This window comes from Nothoprocta perdicaria, unplaced genomic scaffold (genome assembly GCF_003342845.1).
Source record: "Nothoprocta perdicaria isolate Ctin4 unplaced genomic scaffold, notPer1 scaffold_15, whole genome shotgun sequence".
Taxonomy (NCBI): domain Eukaryota; kingdom Metazoa; phylum Chordata; class Aves; order Tinamiformes; family Tinamidae; genus Nothoprocta; species Nothoprocta perdicaria.
In genome coordinates, this window is record NW_020454649.1 from 2575458 (window position 1) to 2583971 (window position 8514).

The following is an 8514-nucleotide window of genomic DNA, read 5'->3' on the forward strand; positions in this document are numbered from 1 at the left end:
ACACACACACACACACACACACACACACACACACACTAGAGCAGAGCTTGATGGTGAACTATTTCTTCAGTGGATTTTTATTTCCTTCTGTGCGAGATGTCTATTTAAAGTGCCTTAACCACATCATGAACAAGTACACATCTTCTCCATCACAAATGCCCCAAAGTAGCCCCAGGATTCTCCTAGATTTTTTTTTAATAGGTTTCTAATCAACAATTGCTAAAAGCTGAAAACAACTGCATTCCAGACAGTTATGGAGGAAGTGGGTGGCTAGAAGTGACACAGGGAGCTGGGAGCCTTTGTAAAAGCAGGCACTATTTTTAAACTCTTATGTGAAATATATTTACTCAGCTCAAAGAATATTCATTTCCCCCATACTGTGCTGTGCTCATTCACTATAAATGGAAAAACTTCAGGCATCATCTATCTACTTTTCCAGTTTCTGCTGTAGGACTGAATACATAGCTTCTGCATGGAAAGCAAGTTAAATCCCAGAAACTCTGTGGCGGTGGGTATCTTCCCCCTAATAACTCTACTTCCCTTGCTCTCTAGTGCTCTCTAGCACAGCTGCTGTCTCCAATGCTCACTACCAGTGACTAACTGTCACTTTAAAGGCACAACTCACCCTAACCATTGTTCCCTACTTAACAAAAGTGACAAAGCATGGTCATTYATCCATTTATCTCTTTCCTCTCTTGATCCTTCCTTCTTTTCCGCCCCCCCCCCCTTCCTTTTTTTTCCTCACTATGTTTTTATATGTGGTGGTAAAGGAACTGTGCCAAATAGCAGYTTGAAGTCCCACATCTGGCACAAGGGAAAAAACAAACAAAACAAAGCAAACAAACACACACAAAAAAAAACCCACACAAAACCCCCAACCAAAAGACCCCACCCTCACAAAACACACCACATCAGAACTCAAACATACAAGTAAACATTGAAAAGAACTTAAAAAAAAGAAAAACAAAAAAAGCAAACATAAAAAACCCAACAAAACAAAGGCAAACTGTCTAGAAGCCCTTTCTCTGACAAATGTACATTCATAGAAAGACCTTTCATTCCAAAAGGGGGGGGGGGGCAAAGCCTGCTTCTTCCCCAAACAGGCCATTTCCAAGGAATTTAGTGGACCACTCTCACTACCAAATCACAGGAGTCCTAGGCTCACCATTTTGCACTCGGGGAAAATGGAAGAGAGATAAAACAGAACATCCAATGGCTGGGACACAGAAACATCACGAATTTGGATAAYTACTATGTCACGAGCTTTCTTCACAAAACTACACATGTTACCACTATTACTTAGGTCACCTCAAACATGTCACATCTGACTGCCTTGTTTGAGATGAAAGACAGCGGGTGAATTGGATCACCTTCTCCAGGAGCTCCCTGCATATTGAGACAAGGGCACTTATTTTGTCTAAGCTCAGAAAGAAAAAGCCTGAGTTCAATTCACCCCATCTGTAAGTTGGCAGTAGAAATACTCCCCTCTCACACAGATGTGTCATCAAGAACCCCATGCATCAGAGATCCTGATGTACGGACACCATAAGCTCCACTTCCTGCTACAGCAAAGAGGCACCACAAGATATACAAGCCTGTGGAAGCACTGCTGGGAAAGGAAACTGGATAGGCAGTAGGAAACACCAACTGGAAACAACTGGAAACTGGAAACAACTAGGACGCCAGCTCTTATTAAATGTGATTGCTTATAAAGGACCCACATGTTGTTTGTGTCATCTGCAAGCAAAAGCATCACCCCTAGGAAGAGGTTGTGGCCTGAGCCCACCAAAGAAGAAAAAAATAATATATATATATATATATCTCGAAATCCAATCAGTTCCTATTTCCTCCTCACTGAGCCAGAGCCTTATCAATGCTATTAGCGCTATTTTTCTGTGTGAAATGCATTACTGATATTGACAGTACACGCTACTATGCAAGAAGATGAGTATTTGGATGAATTAGGAACAGAAGATCCTTCCCTTTTGCTGACACTACCCTTGTGCCATTTCTTCTCTGCATAAATTATGCCCAGCATCTAGCAAGTTAGCCAGCGAGAGATATCAGAGCCAGAGCAAGAAGCACAATTGCATCATTATTTGCAAGTCAGGTCTCTGCAATCCATAAAATTCAGACTTTCTTCTCCTTATTTCAAGTTAGGTCCTTTAGGCCAAACTGAGCATGGATTTGAACTAGGAGAAGCAAAGACAAATAGGTCTCAGCTGCTTTATCACTATTATCATAACAAAGTTTTATATGTAGGAACTGAGGGTCTTCAATTAAATGCCAAACATCATCTTGGCACCAGGAACATGAACTGCAGTTGGCTATAGGAAAAACAAATCTGACAGCTTTGCTCTGTTTGTCAAAATAGAGCCTCAATCAGCTGTTCAGGCAAATGAATCGCCATTTGCCAAACAAAAAATTACCAGAATCTATTCACCCAAACTTGCAGCAGCAATTAATGAATAAGGACAGCAAAAGAGAAAAGACATCAGTGCAATTTTAAAAATTCTGTTCAGTAGTTTCAAAGATCAACTTCTTTGCTTCTAACAGTGAAGCAGAAGAAGATCCAGAAAAGATTCTTTTTTCTCTTTTTTTTTTTTTTGATTAAATGATATCATTAAGGCTTCTTCCCATTCAGTCAGTTTTCAACCTCCTCTCCCAATTAAACAAAAGAAATAGCCTGAGATTAGTTCCCTTTCAGGCAAGTCATGAACTGTTGCTGCCTTTTGGAATCAACGCCAGAAAGCCTGCCACATGAATTTTTAAAAGTCTACCCYATTGTTTCAGTGTATTGATTTCCTGTTTGTATGGGGAAACGTATAGACAGAGACACCCCCAGCTTGTTAGTCTCACAGAGCTATCACAGGAACACAGCTACATCACTAACTACTTAGCTGGAAACTGGAGTCTATGTAGTGAGATCCTTTAATCCAGCTACTACTGCTGTGTGAGTGTTGCTCTTGCACAGACACAAAAACAAATAACCTCACACCACTACCCATTTTAGGTAGTCTGCAGCAGTGCAGAATACTAAAAATTGTTAGTAATAATGAAGATTAAAAAAAAAAAAAAAGGAAATTTAGTTTCCAGAAAAGCAGACTAATTCAGACAGCAGTAACTTYTCCCAAGCATCTGATGCAGCTGACAGAGTCGCCTGCCCACTCTGACTCATGTGGGAAGTTGTTGGACTCCTTGAGCTTCCCAGAGCACAGTCCTCTGTGAACACTGGGAGCTGCACTGCATGCCTCTGCAACTGTGGCTGCAAGCAGAGGTAAGACACAAGGAGAGCAACTCCAACCAGCATTGCTGGGCACACTAGCGTGCCTTCACATGTACTCCAAAACACTGAATAACTACAGCTGGTTCTCTGATGAATTAAATTCATTTTAAGTGAGGTTTTGAGATCTAAGCTGGAAATTAAACTTAGGCATGCCAAGAAACAGCTCTGGTGTTTGGCACACCGAAGTTATAAGTGGTGGTGAACAGTGGGAATCACGAAGAGACTGTAACACCAGGATTGTGCTTTGATGTGCACAGCCTAGACAGGAAAATAATCTGCACAAGGCAGGCAGAGAGAAGTCTCCTTTGGTCAGGTTGGTAGGAACAGCAGGGCCCAGAGCAGAAACCAAGGTCACTTGCTGCTCATGCACGTGTCACTCCACTCAGCTGTGCCCCAGGCCAGTCTTGCAGATATCCTGCACAGGGTTGCCAATTCATCACTTTGTCAGATATGAGTGCTCCATCCATTTTTATTTATATACATGCATATGTGTGTATAGTTTATACGTACACATGATGTACGTATGTACATGATGTGATGTGACCAAATAAATTCTTGAAACTTCTTCATAAAATATTCCCATAAGACCTTGGAACAGCAAGTTCACAGGTAAGGTCAAGTATAAGCAATTAGCTATTATTAAAAGGAAGAGTGAATGAGAAATTGCTCTTAAAAAAATAAAAAACACTACCTTTCTACCATGAAAATTTTGTTTGGATGTTCACTGGTTTAAACAGCCTTTCTTGCTTTTCACTCCCATCTCCTCCCTCAACTTCCATCTCCAAACAGAAAATAACATACATAAAGAGTTATTTTCCAGAATTGTGATTTATGAAGTTTTAACCACAAATTAAAGCAGCACCTCTAAACATACAGAATTTTAAAACAGATGCAGCATCTCTTCTGTCCCACGGTGCTTAAACAAAGTTGTTGGCCTTTGTTAACTTTTTAATTAAAAAAAAWTTTTTTTGAGGGTGTGGGGAGATGTTGGCATTCATCCAAGCCTTAACAGAAAAGAGAAAGCCTGAGATTTATATTAGACAAAATCATAAATCTTCATCCACCCTTTGCAGAGCTCTAATGTTAATGCTAAAAATAACCGCAGCACTTGCGGGATTTCAGCATTTGGATTAATCAAGTCTTGTGGTGCTAGAGGGGAAAAAACACTACAGGAACAAAGCTCTGAAGGATTTCAGGGCCAGTGTTCAGACAAGGACACTGCATCCATAGAACAAGTTGCCATTTGTTTCTGGTTCAAGCAGATGTTCTATGAGGATTACAGYAGGGGAAAGAAGGAAAAAAACCTTGCAGGCACAAAAGCACATGGAAATTTGGGTCAGGCTAGTGCAAAGCTGTCGGCCTTTCCCACCTGCAGTATTAAAGCTTAATTAGTCCAAGATCTCCTCTTAAAGATCATGAGCCAGGGCGGCATATCTAGGAATCATGTCTTTAGTAATAACTTTCTACTGCATCCTTCCAGCTGCCCAGCCCTGGTTTACCACTACGCAACTTCCACAGATGTGGCRAACTTTACAATTGCTAAAGTACAGGACCCAGCACCTGAGAAATGCAGAAGTCATCATGATGCTGCACACAAAAACAAATACTACGGGTTCAAGATGGAAAAGAACTAACTAGTTGTCTCATCTAGCTGCTATGGTCCCCATTTTATGCTGTATTTTATGCTGTTACTCTATTAACTTTGCAGCAAAACACGGTAGCTAAGCTTCTGGTGTCTCCTTGGGAGGGAGATTCTTACAACTTCGATGCTTGGGAATTTTCAAAATGTTTAGTACTAATGTGTTTTTCCTTAAAGCTCTGAAAAGTTTTTTTTATACAAACCACTAGACTCAGTTCTACTGATATGCTTTGTATTTACAAATATGCCTTGTCTTAGAAGCTAGATCCCCTTTTCCTGGTTGCTTATAAATAGCAATACCAGTTTGTGGCTCTTCACTGTAGCTCCCTCCCCTCAAGGCCTCAATGAAATCTCCAAGCCACATTGTCTGATATTTCCATTATTGTTCTTTGGTTAAGAAATTAGGCAACTTACATTCGCTGTAACCAACAGCAACTCTTAACTGCAACRCCAAACAGGGGATTGAGAGTTCTGCATGTTGAACTTTCCTCTCACTTCCAGAAGAATCTTCCAGGCAGTTTTGCCCCATTTATTCCCCTAACCACTTTCCTTCTCACAGAGATTTCTAGTCTATTTTCCAACATTAGATGAAAAGCTGAGAACAGCTTCCTTGATTTTCCCATGTTGGTCCAGTATGACCTTAGTTATAGCCTGGCATGGTCTGGATTTTTCATGTGATGCTTTGTCAGAGTCATTTCTTAATGGAAGCTGGCCCTTAACTTAAATACTGTGGCTAAAGTTCATTAGGCAGTTGCCCACAGCTCAGAGGGAGTGGGAAAAAACAAAACAAGACAAAAAACCCCACACAATTATCAGCTCCATGTTCATAGTCTGAAAATTAATGGGGGGGAAAAAAAATGTGACTTATGATCAGCCATATTAGAATCCTGGCTTCTGAGTCTTTTGATTGGCAGGCTTAATTAGAGCTTAATGCAATGTTCAGATAGGCATTAACAATACACTATGCTTAAATCAAGGCAAATGAAAGGCAAGAGCAAGCAAGTGAGCTTTCAAACATGGAATCACTTCAGTAACTTACTTTGAGTCTGTGAATTTGAACTTTAGCCTTTCCATCATCCACAGCATGACTACATTCAGTTCAACAGGTTCTCTATTCTACGAGGAATGAGAGCAGAGGTCACTAGACAGCACTTATTTTAACTCTACAAAGCACAACAAGGATTATCATTAAACAATGGGAGGCAGCAATTTTTCAGCTTATTCTAGCAGCCAAGTTGCGGCAGAACTATGAATACATTAGCCTGCCCTTATGGGACTGGTTTTGTTCAGTCAAAAGGATTAAGAAAGAAGGGAGAGGGGGAAAAAAAAAAAAAAAAAAAAAAAAAAAAAGAAGAGCTGCCAAGTGAACCAGTAAACTTTTGGGAATGAAAACTAAATGCAACTGCACAGGCTGACTCATTCACCTCTGTCTCACTGCTTCACTGCATCCATGTTCACTGACATAGGGCCACAAGACATGTCCAGGGATGCTCCAGAGCCACCACTGCGGTCAGTGGCTCAGGCACTTGTTGGAAGCACTTAGTCCTTTGAGGTACAGGTAAGCAGAAGAGGTGGTTGAGGTCAGCTTACATTTGCTCTAGAACTCAAGACTGAGTGCCTGATTAATGAATACTCTGCATTTAGATTTTCATTTATAAAAGAGCAAAGAGAGATTTAGAAAGTACTAATTAAGGAAGCAATCAAAGATATATGCTTCAGTAGAGCACGTGAAGTGTAGGACACATATAGAATACCAGAAATGCCTGAAATGTTTGCTTCCTTTTTCAACTACTCCCTCTCAAGCCCAGTCCCAACCCCTGCCAAAAAAAAAAAAGTTATCCTTCCTCACCAGCTTCTTCACAAAGAGTTTAGGTAGGCTCTTATAGAGGTTCCTCCCCTTCTYCCCCACCCAAGACTGTTTTCCAGTTTTATCTACAGCATCTAACAGAATAGAATCTGAAATATTYGCTGACACCTTGCTAGAAGGGGACTTAGATAACTAACTCCTGATTCAAATGCCTACATCCAAAATGCAAAACCTCAAAAGCCCCACCTAATCCTAAAGGCATTTGAGTTCATTTGAGCTTCTGCCAAGAAAATACCATATATATATATATATATGTATATATACAAGGGGGGGTGCGCATATATATATATTATGTATATATATAAAAATAAAAAAGGGGGGGTGTATATATCCCTCCCCCCCSACTCTTTCTCTCTCCTTCTTCCCTGGCACAGCATGTACAAAGACTACCTAAATCTCAACAGCAAAACAGACTGGCACCAACATCACACATTGTTCCCCATGTAATTCACCCACTGAAGCATTCTTCTGCTTTTAGCACAGGCAGGCTGAATTTAAAACAAAATGAAACAAGGCTTCATCATTTTGGAAGCATTGCTCAAATATGACCCTCTTACCTTGCATTGCCAGAACTCTGAGTAGAAAAACCTAGCCTCAATGATGCTGTCTATCTGATAAGCTTGAAGCTATAACCTCCATATCTCAGAGAAGTACTCCAGGTCTGGGTCTGCAGGGCCTTCTAGGGTGGGCCTCTGGATCTCTTACTGAAGCTCTTCAGCTCTGCAGTCAGAACACAAAAAAAGATTCATAAATTAATCTTGGGCTGAAAATGGAGCTCTTCTTGGCATGCAAGATACMAAATAAAGACTAAACAATACGCTTCTCCTAAGCATTTCTGACTGTAGTCCTCAAGTTCCATATTCTGGTTTTCCTAAATCCCATTCTCACATGTTACAGGGAAAGCCTAGGCCTGGATCTGAGGAGTATACAGCATTATAGCAGTTATCAGATAACTAGGAAACTTGCAACATTTACACCAAGTCCTTTCCAAATCCAGTCTCTCATGGAATCCACTCTTGACAAACTCCCTCCTATTCATGCACTCAGGAGCACGAACATTGAAGAATCCTTTTGTTTTTCTGCACAAGCCTACACCCACGTACAACTACTGTATTTTAACATCAACTTGCTGGATTTTTTGTTTTGTCCTGATACCACCCTCCACTGCAGGGACAAGAGACAGCTGTACCAGCACAGCACCATCTGCTACCTGGCGCTTCTTATCACTTCTCTGCCTACTGGAAATAAAGCAAATATTCTGTGAATATCAAAGAGTAAGGACAAGGACAACCATTTTCTCAGGTACAAAATGTAACTCAACCAAACCAGCATCCCTTCTGACACAAAGGGGTCCCAGCCATACCCACCAGCTACCACTGCCTTGAGACTTCTCACTTTATAGGCTATTCCTACTGCTTGGGGGCCCTAGTAAACTAGTCTCCACTCACCAATCAGATTGCCACAAAACAAAATCATCCCTGTTTCACCTGCATTTTGTTTGTGTCCACTTATTTATTTTTCTTGCATTACACAGCAACATATGACTAGTAACATCCTAAAGAATTTCTGTTGCTCATTATCCTCCTTCCTTACTCTGCTTTTAAAGTGCTTAAAGAATGCCAGTCACTACATTTCCTAGGCACTGTCCCCACCACTTTGGACAGCATAATTATCTTCTAAGGARCCCCTGGGACATAACAAGCATAACAACAACAAGAGACA

General features: G+C 40.8%; 1 long non-coding RNA gene across 1 annotated transcript in view; it reads right to left on the reverse strand.

The window, feature by feature from the left end:
• LOC112943589 overlaps positions 1–7495 on the reverse strand; it is an 11146-nt gene extending 3651 nt beyond the window's left edge. The window contains exons 1-2 of the long non-coding RNA XR_003248625.1: positions 7350–7495; positions 5965–6041 (exon numbers count right to left, since the gene is read on the reverse strand). This is a non-coding gene — a long non-coding RNA (uncharacterized LOC112943589). The remainder of the gene's footprint in view (positions 1–5964; positions 6042–7349) is intronic.
• Positions 7496–8514: the final 1019 nt, after the last annotated feature.